This window comes from Periplaneta americana, chromosome 8 (genome assembly GCF_040183065.1).
Source record: "Periplaneta americana isolate PAMFEO1 chromosome 8, P.americana_PAMFEO1_priV1, whole genome shotgun sequence".
In the NCBI taxonomy this organism is placed as follows: domain Eukaryota; kingdom Metazoa; phylum Arthropoda; class Insecta; order Blattodea; family Blattidae; genus Periplaneta; species Periplaneta americana.
Genome location: NC_091124.1, coordinates 17,873,530 through 17,887,456, shown reverse-complemented (window position 1 = coordinate 17,887,456; position 13,927 = coordinate 17,873,530). Strand labels below are relative to the sequence as shown.

At 36.0% G+C, this 13,927-nt stretch overlaps 1 protein-coding gene across 4 annotated transcripts in view; it reads left to right on the top strand.

Moving 5' to 3' along the window:
* GluClalpha (glycine receptor alpha 1) overlaps window positions 1-13,927 on the top strand; it is a 475,474-nt gene that overhangs the window by 245,126 nt on the left and 216,421 nt on the right. The window lies entirely within an intron of this gene.

The following is a 13,927-nucleotide window of genomic DNA, read 5'->3' as shown; positions in this document are numbered from 1 at the left end:
TCACCTCTTCGAAGGATAAATCTCCAATTTTTATATTTCCATTTCGTACAATATTCTGGTCACGAGACATAATCATATAATTCGTCTTTTCGGGGTTTATTTCCAAACCAATCGCTTTATTTGCTTCAAGTAAAATTTCCGTGTTTTCCCTAATCGTTTGTGGGTTTTCTCCTAACATATTCACGTCATCCGCATAGACAAGGAGCTGATGTAACCCGTTCAATTCCAAACCCTGTCTATTATCCTGAACTTTCCTAATGGCATACTCTAGAGCGAAGTTAAAAGGTAAAGGTGATAGTGCATCTCCTTGCTTTAGCGCGCAACTCGCAGAAAGAAGCTGGTCTATACGGACTCTGCTGTAAGTTTCATTGAGACACATTTTAATTGATCAAACTAGTTTCTTGGGAATACCAAATTCAATAAGAATATTATATAAAGCTTCTCTCTTAACCCACTCATATGCCTTTTTGAAATCTATGAATAACTGATGTACTGTACCCTTATACTCCCAATACCTGTCGAATACAAAAAATCTGATCAATAGTCAATCCATACCATTAAAAGCACAAAAGAAGCTGTCATTTTATTTTACGTTATTGTGTCCTCAGTACGGTCCGAAACATTTAATATAATCAGAAAAATGTAGTGTAAATCTTAAAACATTAACCATGTCCACAAGACTCTGTACGATCGAACACGAATTGCTGCTCGATTGGAGGTATATAGAGATCCATTCCTTGACGATGATGACGATAACGAAAATGGTAATATTAATCGTAGTCTTCATTGTTATAAGAACTTGCGCGAAAATAGTAGAACGTACAGAAACAAACATAACAATGTCAGAAAACGTGAGTTCTGGAATCGAACCTCCGTACCCGTCAGACGTAAACCTGCCGCAATTCTCTTCATCGTTAGTTTGTGTGGCTGTCTTATAAGACTATCTTCCCAAGAAAACCGTCGTGAGAAGTTAAGTTTACGACAGTGAGCGCGAGTAAAGCGAAGTTGTTTTGTGATTGCTACGAAGCAGCGGATTTACGGCGATCCTAGTTCATCCCCGTGTGGATTCGTAAAATGATCCGCTCGAGGCAGCTGTCAGCCAGAGTCTCACGAGACAAATACCTCTTCAATTACAGCGCTCCTGCTTGCTCATAGATTCTGTCCTCCGTACTTATCAACGTGCATTGCCCTTTGCTGTTCAGAGTGTCGAAACAGTTGAAAACAAATGAATCTGTTGTAATCGCCATGGTAATTTGATAAAGAATAGGATACAAATTTAAATATAGAGCTGAACTATTATGCTGTTGTTATACAAGGGGAAATCAGTAAGTTTCCGGACTGTCCTGAATGTAGGCAACACACGGACATAGGAGAAGAAGAAGTTATCTAGAACCAGGGAAACTCTTGGAATTTATACTAAATGCATCACTTTTTTTAAAGGTAGAGAAGAAGACTAGCCATAAAACGTATATATGGGAAGATTCCAGGAAAAATCGCCTCTATTTGTCTTTATGGTCATTGATTCCAGCACTTCTTGGACCTATCGTCTTCTTTTAGGCAATTCGGGATGTACAGTTGATCTGGCAAAATGTATATTTCGTCTAATAAGTTCAAGATCCGCTGTTATCAACTCATGTTCATTGCCATGATTTGCCAGTTCAACACGAATGATTTTTTTAAGGTTTTTCAGATAAGTTTTCTATTGCTTTTCTTTTGCAAATATTGCTTATTCCTTGTCGATTTAATTTTACTTCGGCTATGCTCGTATGATTATGAGTAAAGTCACACTTACCATGTCACATATTTCTTCAGTTAACCCTGTTGTCTAAACCTTCGCTCTGTATCTTCTTTGGTCACACCGCCATGTATGTTTGTTATTTTTAGATATAGGCCCATAATGAACATATGTCTCGTGACGAGAATATTGTACGAAATGGAAATATAAAAATTGGAAATTTATCTCTTGAAGAGGTGGAGAAGTTCAAATATCTGGGAGCAACAGTAACAAATATAAATGATACTCGGGAGGAAATTAAACACAGAATAAATATGGGAAATGCCTGTTATTATTCGGTCGAGAAACTTTTATCATCTAGTCTGCTGTCGAAAAATCTGAAAGTTAGAATTTATAAAACAATTATATTACCGGTTGTTCTGTATGGTTGTGAAACTTGGACTCTCACTTTGAGAGAAGAACATAGGTTAAGGGTGTTTGAGAATAAGGTACTTAGGAAAATATTTGGGGCTAAGCGGGATGAAGTTACATGAGAATGTAGAAAGTTACACAACACAGAACTGCACGCATTGCATTCTTCACCTGACATAATTAGGAACATTAAATCCAGACGTTTGAGATGGGCAGGACATGTAGCACGTATGGGCGAAACCAGAAATGCATATAGAGTGTTAGTTGGGAGGCCGGAGGGAAAAAGGCCTTTAGGTAGGCCGAGACGTAGATGGGAAGATAATATTAAAATGGATTTGAGGGAGGTGGGATGTGATGATAGAGACTGGATTAATCTTGCTCAGGATAGGGACCAATGGCGGGCTTATGTGAGGGCGGCAATGAACCTTCGGGTTCCTTAAAAGCCAGTAAGTAAGTAATGAACATAGTTTAGAAGTACTAATCAGTAAAACTTGTTTACTTTTTTCACTGTAAGTTGAATGCACTGCCACCACAAAGCAGAATAGAATAAACAGATACGAAAGATAAGCAATTTGATCGACATAGGTACCAACCACAAAATTTATCCAGGTAGTTTTGTGGCAGTTAACATATCTCGCAGATACCAACTCTAAAATTGACCGCAGGTAATTTTGTGGCAGTTAACATATCTCGCAGATACCAACTCTAAAATTGACCGCAGGTAATTTTGTGGCAGTTAACACATCTCGCAGATACCAACTCTAAAATTGACCGCAGGTAATTTTGTGGCAGTTAACATATCTCGCAGATACCAACTCTAAAATTGACCGCAGGTAATTTTGTGGCAGTTAACACATCTCGCAGATACCAACTCTAAAATTGACCGCAGGTAATTTTGTGGCAGTTAACATATCTCGCAGATACCAACTCTAAAATTGACCGCAGGTAATTTTGTGGCAGTTAACATATCTCGATCTTATAACTATCTTTACTTGTTCGGGTTTTGTGGCAATTCATCCGGACACGAAGATTTTTATTCAAAAGGGTCATGAATACCTTAACAGCACATGTAAGAGAGTAAGCATTCCTATGTGAGTGTAAGCTAGCTTATGTGAGTGTACGATCTGGTGTATAATTTTACAGCTTTGTGTATGTGTGTGTTATCGCCTATATTCTACTGGTTTATCTAGACAACCAAAATCAGCCATCGATACTACGAGACACGTGTTACCTCCCGAGGAGATCCAGGAAATCAAACCCAGCAGTTTGGTGAAGCTGGTATCCCGCTGCGGTCTCCTGGGATGATTTCTAGTTTATGGAGCGCACAAGGGGCCATTTGTGTGTGAGAGCTTTTATTGGGGTCTACGCTCTTAAGTTGGGATGTGTGTGAGTGTTAAACCTAATACGAAATGTTTGCAGAGAGCTATCCGAGACTTACACAGTTTCAGACAAAGATATTCTTGAATAAATACACACCGCTTTTCTAAACGACTTTACAAATTTATGAGTGTCTAGAGCAGGCCTGCACAAGGTTTGCGCTCTTCGAGCCGGCTCACAGCTCATGAGCGGAATGTAGATATTAGCTGCGCTCTGTATAAGGGTGGACTGGAAGAAGGGGTGATCTCGTACAAATTATACACAAAAGGAAGTACTATTACGAGTGCTTATGAAATTAATTCCCGTTCAGTCTTTGCAAAACTATCTTGGACTATTATTAATTAATAAAGAAATATTTATTTTACACAAGTAATAGAAATTCTATAGCTACTTAAACGTACAATATCATTTTGTTATATTTTTATTTATCAGTACATCAAAACGAGGTTTAATGCTGTTGGCAGCTGAAAGGAACAGTAGCCTACTGATCGTAATGAAACATCAGTTACAGATGTTCGATGTCTGCCTTTATTAAAGTTGATTATAGAAAACAGTTGCTCACAAATATAAATGTTGAGCCAAACATAGCAATCATTTTCACAGCTAGCCTGTGTAGTCGTGGATATTATTGCTAATGTTTAGTCTTGTAAAACTCAACCAGGCTAGTACTATTATTCAAACGATCTTTAGCTCTTAGGTCACATTGAAGATCAATAAGTCCGAGCTGTAAATCGTTAAATGTTATGTTTCGTCTTTTAGATTCCTCCATACTGTACTGTAGCAGTAAGTAAGCAACGTGAAACAGTTACTGAGAATAGGCCTACACACTGCACTCCACTAGAACAGCTGAGTGGTAGTTTCCCTTTCCTCTACCTATAGCAAGTCTATTTCATTCTGACGTATCTTCCTCTCCGTTTCGGTGAACGGTAAACACGGCTCTCCCGCTCCGAAGGAACGCGCGCGCTCGTTGAGCGCTGTTTGTGCAGGTATGGTCTGGAGCTTTATACAACAAACTTACAAAATTGGTTGATACATTAATTGATACGTAAATAGACCAAGTTTTTGTGACGTAGTGCTGTAGTATCGAATTCTTTTGCGTTCCGTGGAGCCAGTTCGAGAGCGAACTCTACGAGGCTCATCTTGGATACTCGTGTTCCCATCTTCGAAATGCTTCACCCATCTCCTAACACTGCTGGGGCCCATGCACACACCTCCGTATGCACGCTGAAGTCCGAGGTGAATTTCAGCAGCAGATTTTTCTTCTTTAACAAGGAATTTAATGACAGCACGCTGTCGAAACGAACCATCGTTGTCGACCATTTTGCAAACATTGCCTGTGGCCACATGATAGCAGTTAATGAAGTCACAATATGTCATTGCATAGTGTAAAGTCTGTAGATTATGATCATATAATCGTTTTTGTTACATTGTTGAAATTGTAGTAATGTGTTGCTCCTGACTTTCAGTACGATCCTCTGTATTTGTGTACATTGCAGGAGATCGAACAATATTGTAACTTACAGCGTATTCCGAATCTCACCGGACCGGTGGACAACAGTGACGTCACGCTGCAGCGAAATAGGAACAAAACTGCTGGAAGGTTCGATGGCTGTCATGGCGGCTGTTACAAGTTGTTGTCTGTTCTACGCGGGCAAGATTTTGCGAAATTTCCGTACTTTCATCTCGTTCAAAGAAAAGAGAGCATAAACAATTTATTTCTTGAACCGGTAGTAATATCTGGTCCGTTGACATGTTCGCTCATAAGCCATTAACATATTGTTTTTACGTTGTGCTCATTACAAACAATACAGCAGAACCAAAGCAGAACACACCGCCATGACACAACAGTGCACGATGTCATTCGTCTCCTAATTCCCGCCCTATACAAGAACCAATCAGATTCACTGATGGAGACTGCCACCACCTCTGCAAGCTGATGGAACCGGTGCGACACCGGTGGAGCATCAGTGACGTCATCGTTGAAATTCGGAACACCGTGATGCCATCAGATTGCTCAGCGCTGAGATTCGGAATACGCTCTTAGCGTGTGCACTAAGTTATGATTTTTGCGTTCTTGAAGACAACGTCGAATGCTTTGATACAACAGCAAGGAGTGCAAAAACACAACTGTGTGTAGCCTCCGTGAGCTGTAGAAGTGTAATTTGTTAAGCTGCAAATGTGTAAAGTAATCTTTTTAAATGTTGGTGGAATGACAGACGATACTTTAAGAATAACATTTAACACTTTGATACACATTCTCTTTAGAATTGGAAAATAAAACAATTTGTTTATGAAATAAGATATGAAATATCTACTTTGCAATTACTCCAAATGACGTGAGAAAACAGCACTAATAGTTGTCCTAGTTGTTGTTTTTGTTGTTGTTGGTTCACTGAATGAATTATTCATAGCCAAAGTAAATTTCTCTTAATAAAAAGTATCGGTGACTACTTTGCCTGGAGCACAATGTAAATGCCACTCCATAGTTAGATCAGGGCTGGGGATCGAGAGCTAATTCTTCTCTCCCAAGGGGAGTCATATGACTTCTTTTCAACCCCTTTCTTCTCCGCCGGACACCGCGCAGCGTTGATACCGTGACGGAAGGATATTAAGCGTCCCCGTTTAGAGTTTGGATTCGCTCCTGGTGCCCAGCCCTAGTTTAGACTGTATAACGTCACAACACTACACAGTAGACGCACTGATTATCGGCAGCTCCACCCCAAGAATGTATACTTTAATTTGTATACGTAGATGGGTGGAAAACCGCAAACTTAACCTCATTTACACGATAACATAGCAACGTACGTAACACCATAGTAACAACACGCAAGACCCTCTCTAAACGTCCATCACAACATTTTGTTTCACAGAATTCGACTCCTATCTTGCCTTAAGTACACGATCTACCAAAAAGGAATTGGGCACTGTTTTTGCCCCTTTAGAACCTCTTGGTACTATCTCTTGTTGCTATAACAGCAGCCACCCTGTCAGGCATGCTCTCCACTAGTTTGTGTAGGATATCCACTGGAATGCGTCGCCATCCTTCTGCAACATGGCACTCAGTTGGACAATGGAAGTTGGCCGCATCTCCCGAGACCTCAATCGCCGGTCCAATTCGTCCCAAAGGTGCTCAATGGGATTGAGATCAGGACTCTGTGCAGGTCAGTCCAACCGATGAACATTTTTGTCTGCATAACACTGCATTAGTAGCCTCCGAAACATGGGGCCAACTCCCATTGTCCAACTGAGTGGCATGTTGCAAGAGGAATGGCGACGCATTCCAGTGGATATCCTACACAAACTAGTGGAGAACATGCCTGGCAGGGTGGCTGCTGTTATAGCAGCAAGAGGAGGTACCACGAGCTTCTAAAGCAGGCCTACACAAACAGCGCTCAACGAGCGCGCGCGTTCCTTCGGAGCGAGAGTGCGGTGTTTACCGCTCGCCGAAACGGAGAGGAAGATACGTCAGAATGGCATAGATTTGCTATAGGTATAATCGTTTCGCTGTAAGAAAAATCCTAATGTAAACAATAGCACGTGACTGAAGTGAGGCTTCATTGGCCGCTGTTTGGCGCCATAGATTCTCAGTACGTGTTACGCCTACTGTTGTACATTCTGTTTCATGTTAAACATTTCCCGTTACTCGTCAAGTAGGCCTAACCTCACTACTATGCACTCATTTGTTTAGGAAACATTTACTTTATAATTACTACAATTAAATTATTTTTAAGTCTTATGTCTTCACAATGGACAGTTGAGGATACAGAAGCCATACTTCAATACTAGCTTACGTGAACGAGCTCAAGTGACGCCAGCTTGTTACAAGAACAGACTACCTCGGTATTACTGTTGGTATTCATCCGCGTTCATAGTATATAACAAAATATAAAAGTATCTTTTCTTTTACATAGCGTTTTACATATGAGTGAAGTTAAATGTTTCATTCTATTTAACAACTAGAATTAATTTTTTTTATTTTCAAATAATACAAGATTGTGGTTTCCAAATACGAACTATATTTTCCTGGGTCATGTGAGTGTTTCGACTGGGAGCCAATCACGGGTATGACAGCAACGTCCTTATGTTTAAATTAGGATTTTTCTTACAGCGAAAACAGTATAGAGGAAAGGGAAACGACCACTCAGTTATCTAGTGGAGTGCAGTGTGTAGGCCTATTCTCAGTAACTGTTTCACGTTGCTTACCTACTGCTACAGTACAGTATTTAACGATTTACAGCTCGGACTTATTGATCTTCAATGTGACCTGAGGACTAAAGATCGTTTGAATAATACTACTAGACTGGTTGAGTTTTACAAGACTAAACATTAGCAATAATATCCACGACTACACAGGCTAGCTGTGAAAATGATTGCTATGTTTGGCTCAACATTTATATTTGTGAGCAACTGTTTTCTATAATCAACTTTAATAAAGGCAGCATCGAACATCTGTAACTGATGTTTCATTACGATCAGTAGGCTACTGTTCCTTTCAGTTGCCAACAGCATAAAACCTCGTTTTGATGTACTGATAAATAAAAATATAACAAAATGATATTGTACATTTAAATATCTATAGTATTTCTATTACTTGTGTAAAATAAATATTTCTTTATTAATTAATAATAGTCCAAGATAGTTTTGCAAAGACTGAACGGGAATTAATTTCATAAGCACTCGTAATAGTACTTCCTTTTGTGTATAGTTTGTACGAGATCACCCCTTCTTCCAGTCCACCCTTATACTGAGCGCAGCTAATATCTGCATTCCGTTCATGAGCTGTGAGTCGGCTCGGAGAGCGCAAACCTTGTGCAGGCCTGTTGTAAAGGGACAAAAACAGTGCCCTATTACTTTTTGGTAGATAGCGTATTTCACTTCACAAATATTCTTCCATTCTTCACAGGAGTGGCATTTCTCTTGAACCATCTATAGTTTTGAACTAAACATTTTGAATTTCATACAGTCCTTTATAACTCATGCTTACTGCACATCGCTGTTGATTGACAGGTCTGCTCTCGTTTCGTCATACCTTGCGTAAGACATTTTCAAGAAACATGTAATAAGCTTTACTACAGTTTTGCCGACTCCTGACGAATGATCATCACGATAACTTGCTGTTGCAGCAGAATGTTTATACGTGCAAAAAAATATTAGTCTCATCACTTTTATATGTGTGTTTCCATAACTTTGAGCATAGAAATCTTAGTATCTTACGAATTACCGCCACGCCTGAGCACAAATTAAGTTTATATGTATTTTTTTAATGTTCTGGTTGTGAAAAGTGAAATTTACGCTTATTGCTTCTGTGTCGGGAACTACGAAAATAAACTGTGCAGTTCAAGTAAAAGCATACGAGTTAACACATCTATAGCGACTCGTTCCAAGACATCATTCACTCCAGCAGGTTGTATTTATGCGGTATTTTTATCCCACCTAAGACGTTAATAGCTATTTATGCAACAAGTTGCGAAATGATAGCGTTTTAAGCACGAGAAGTGAAGATTGTCCACCGACTCGGAGGGAAGGTGTAAAACACAGCGAGTGATTAAAACGCTAGTTTCGCACGTGTTTCATACAAGATTTTGTAGACAGTCGCTCGAGAATCCGTAATGTATTTATATTTTAAAGAGAATAAAATTGTTGATTCGTTCTCTCGCAATGGCGAACTTCTTATGTTAAAGAGAAAGAGTGTTACATTCGTATGGAAAGAGATAGATTTCACGGCCTTTGGTTATGTAAAAGGCTTTTGTGATTGTTTTGCTGGTTGTTAGGAAGTTGTTTAAATGGAGTTGTGCTTGCCATGTAATTTTGGAATATGCAACGAAAGTGTTGAATATAATTGGGAAAATGAGTGATTCGGAAATGAATAATGTATGTATCAAATCTCCAAATGTTGTAATTTCCAATTAAAATAATTGAGTTGTGACTGTTATAATGTAGATATATTTATAATAAATAAACAGGCTATAGTAGTTGAAATTTATGTGTTTGTAATTAGGTGCTTAAAAGTACTTTTTCTACGAAAGTGGGGAATTACAGGTTTCCTGGCAACAGGACTGACATTGGAAGTAGGATTTCTACATTCAGTAAGCACTTTCCGCACACTACAGTCTTCTCTTCTGAATGAAATATGAAACGCTTCATATTTATATCAAGGACTGAGAATTAGAATATTGAGTGATTGAATTAATGAATGAATGAAGAAACAAAGGAATAAATAAATGGACGAATGAATAAATAAATAGGTTAACGAATGAATAAGTAAATAAATAAATAAATAAGTAAACGCTCGAATGAATACAGTAGGTTGAACGAATTAATAAATACATAGGTGAACGGAGGAATAAAAAATAATTATGTGAACGAACGAATGAATAGATACATAGGTGAGCGAACGAATGAATTAATAAATAAATAGCTGAATGAATGAATGGATGAATAAATAAATAGTAGAGTGAACGAATGAATTAATAAATAGCTAAATGAACGAATGAATGACTAAATAGATCAACTAAGAAATGAATAAATGAATAGGTGAATTAACGAATAAATAAATATGTGAATGAACGAATGGATAAATAAATAGGTGATTTAATGAATGAATGAATAAAATAAATGAATAGGTGAATGAACGAATGGATAAATAAATAGGTGATTTAATGAATGAATGAATAAATAAATAAAATAAAATAAATTAATAGCTGAATGAACGAATAGATAAATAAATAGGTGATTTAATGAATGAATGAACGAATGAATAAATAAATAAAATAAAATAAATTAATAGCTGAATGAACGAATAGATAAATAAATAGGTGATTTAATGAATGAATGAATAAAATAAATGAATAGGTGAATAAACGAATGGATAAATAAATAGGTGATTTAATGAATGAATGAACGAATGAATAAATAAATAAAATAAAATAAATTAATAGCTGAATGAACGAATAGATAAATAAATAGGTGATTTATTGAATGAATGAACGAATGAATAAATAAATAAAATAAAATAAATTAATAGGTGAATGAACGAATAGATAAATAAATAGGTGATTTAATGAATGAATGAATAAAATAAATGAATAGGTGAATGAACGAATGGATAGATAAATAGGTGATTTAATGAATGAATGAACGAATGAATAAATAAATAAAATAAAATAAATTAATAGCTGAATGAACGAATAGATAAATAAATAGGTGATTTAATGAATGAATGAATAAAATAAATGAATAGGTGAATGAACGAATGGATAAATAAATAGGTGATTTAATGAATGAATGAATAAAATAAATGAATAGGTGAATGAACGAATGGATAAATAAATAGGTGATTTAATGAATGAATGAAGGAATGAATAAATAAATAAAATAAAATAAATTAATAGCTGAATGAACGAATAGATAAATAAATAGGTGATTTAATGAATGAATGAATGAATAAAATAAATGAATAGGTGAATGAACGAATGGATAAATAAATAGGTGATTTAATGAATGAATGAAGGAATGAATAAATAAATAAAATAAAATAAATTAATAGCTGAATGAATGAATAGATAAATAAATAGGTGATTTATTGAATGAATGAACGAATGAATAAATAAATAAAATAAAATAAATTAATAGGTGAATGAACGAATAGATAAATAAATAGGTGATTTAATGAATGAATAAATAAATAAATAAATAAAATAAAATAAAATAAATAAATAGGTGAATGAACGAATGAATAAATAAACAGCTGAATTAACGAATTAATAAATAGGTAATGAATGGATGAATGAATGAATGACTGAATAGATGTGTGAATGAATGAATGGATAAGTGAATGAATGAATGAATGAATGGATGAGTGAATGAATGAATGGATGAGAGAATGAATGAATGGATGAGTGAATGAATGAATGGATGAGAGAATGAATGAATAGATGAGTGAATGAATGAATGGATGAGTGAATGAATGAATGGATGAGTGAATGAATGAATGGATGAGTGAATGAATGAATGGATGAGTGAATGAATGAATGGATGAGTGAATGAATGAATGGATGAGAGAATGAATGAATAGATGAATGAATGAATGAATGAATGAATAAATAAATGAGTAGGTGAACGAATAATAAATAATTAAAATAAATCAATGATTAAGGAATGAATAAATATGTAAGTAAAATAATAAATGAATAAGGGCATGAATTAAGTTACGAAAGAAAAATATAATGAAAGATTGTGTAAACGACTGAAAATAATAAAGAATGAATAAATAAATGATTAAAAAATGAATAAATTAGAAACAGAAAAGTAAATGAATAATGAAATGAAGAAATGGAAAAGTAATTGAACAAAGAAATGAATGAATCAATCCACCAATCAGGCATTCAATAAATATCCTAGAATATAATATATTTCTTATGATGTAATTATTGCGGGAAGCCTCGAAGATACTGATTGTGTAAGAGTAAGGCGAGAGCTGTTCAGTTTCTCGCCAGTTTATTTGTTCGCATTCCTTGATGTATGGTATTTATTTACCGATGTGGGGTACAAACGAATTGTTTATTATAAACATTGTCAGTCAGGGGCGAGTGCTGTCGTTACAGCCACACGTCAGCGCCGGGATCCGGATCCCTGGTGCACTGGACCCCGGCCAAGAACTGTCGCACATCCAATGCACGGTCCTTCAGCTGAGATACGATACACTGTGGGTCGTGGACGTCGTGCCAGATTTGTCTGTGTCAGGTGGATGACTTTGATCTCCATCGTGCATGACACTGGAGTCGCTCGCACCTCTAAAGAAAATATTTGGTTTAACGCCTTGGTTCATATTTATTCACATTTCGTTCCTGGATAAACGAGCTGATGTCACGTTTATTATTATTATTATTATTATTATTATTATTATTATTATTATAATCAATAGTTTTATCAATAGATAAGTTTATATTATTTTCCATCAGAGTGTGATAGCAATGTAATAGTCTAAAATGATTATCAATGTTCTCTTCCTTTTCAAAATTTTGTGTTATAGAACTTCATAAATTACACAAATCTGGCTTTCATGTATAGCTCCAAGTAAAGCTGCCTTGAATAATACCTGAAAGCCAGATTTGTATAATACATGTTTACTATTCGTTAACAGAAAACCGCTGTTTGGAGGCTTTAGGTAACCAAACGCGGGACTATAGTTATTAATATAAAATCTTAACTTTCGTACATATACGAGTAGTATATACAAATACATATTCCAATGTTTGAGAAAATATGTTATTCAGTTGGATCTAATAATACTAATACTAAACTATGTCTGAAAAATACATATTTTCAAATTAATTTCTAAGTAAATGCAATGGAAAATGGGGAAAATATTTCTAATGCCTTGTACGATGTCTGATCAAAAAGGACTGAGACTGATTTTTTCACATATGTTTATTACTATACTTTAATGTTCACATATTTTTCAAAGTGGTCCCCTTCTGCTTGAATGCACTTGTTATAGCGTTTCTTCCAGTCCTCGAACACCTGCTGCAGGCCTTCTTCCATTGAGTCATTCCCCACGGTTAGTCTCGTTTCATACTTATTGGACGGCATATACTCATCCTGCTTGTGATACTATTTATTTAATATGTAAATATATCATTATCTCACCTTAAAATTACTTATCAAGAATATACGTTTTACTTTATTATTCCCATAATAATATAATTATTACTTTTACGGTCTTACTAATAAACCGTGTATAGTTTTTATATGAGAGTCATGCAGAGTTGAGACAAACTTTATTAATAAACCATGCGTAAGCGATGGATGTATAAACAGTCTGTAACTATACAATGGGAATTGCTTTGCAGTAGTTACATACACGAAACCCCTTGTTTAAGTGTTGCATATAGAGAAAAAATGGCCGCACCTCTAACAGCTGTTCGTATCGACTGTCATTGTATGATGATAGTTGCCTTGTAACCACACAAGAACAAACCAAAGAGCACAGAATTATTAGAATAATATTACTGTAGCTTGTACTATTTGACCAAAATTTAGTGTGGTAATCGATCAGAGCCAGTTTTACTATCGATACTTAACACGGCACACTAGAGCGCTCTACTGGATGCAATAGAGAAGCTCAGATATTCTATTACCTTTCGTAATGAAGTAATGTCGAAACTATGACGTAGCTATGTAACAGTTATACTGTGATTTTTAATAACGAATTTACACAGACTTATTAACTAGCTACTCATTGCATAAGTACAGGGACATCATTTTATTTTTACTAACATTTTTAATATTAACCTGGCTATACCTCTAGAGAACCGGAAACACAGTTTGATACCCCCTTCCACGACTGGAGCTCGATGATACTGGCGTAAAACGCAAACAAATCACTCTACTAGGTATAGGAGG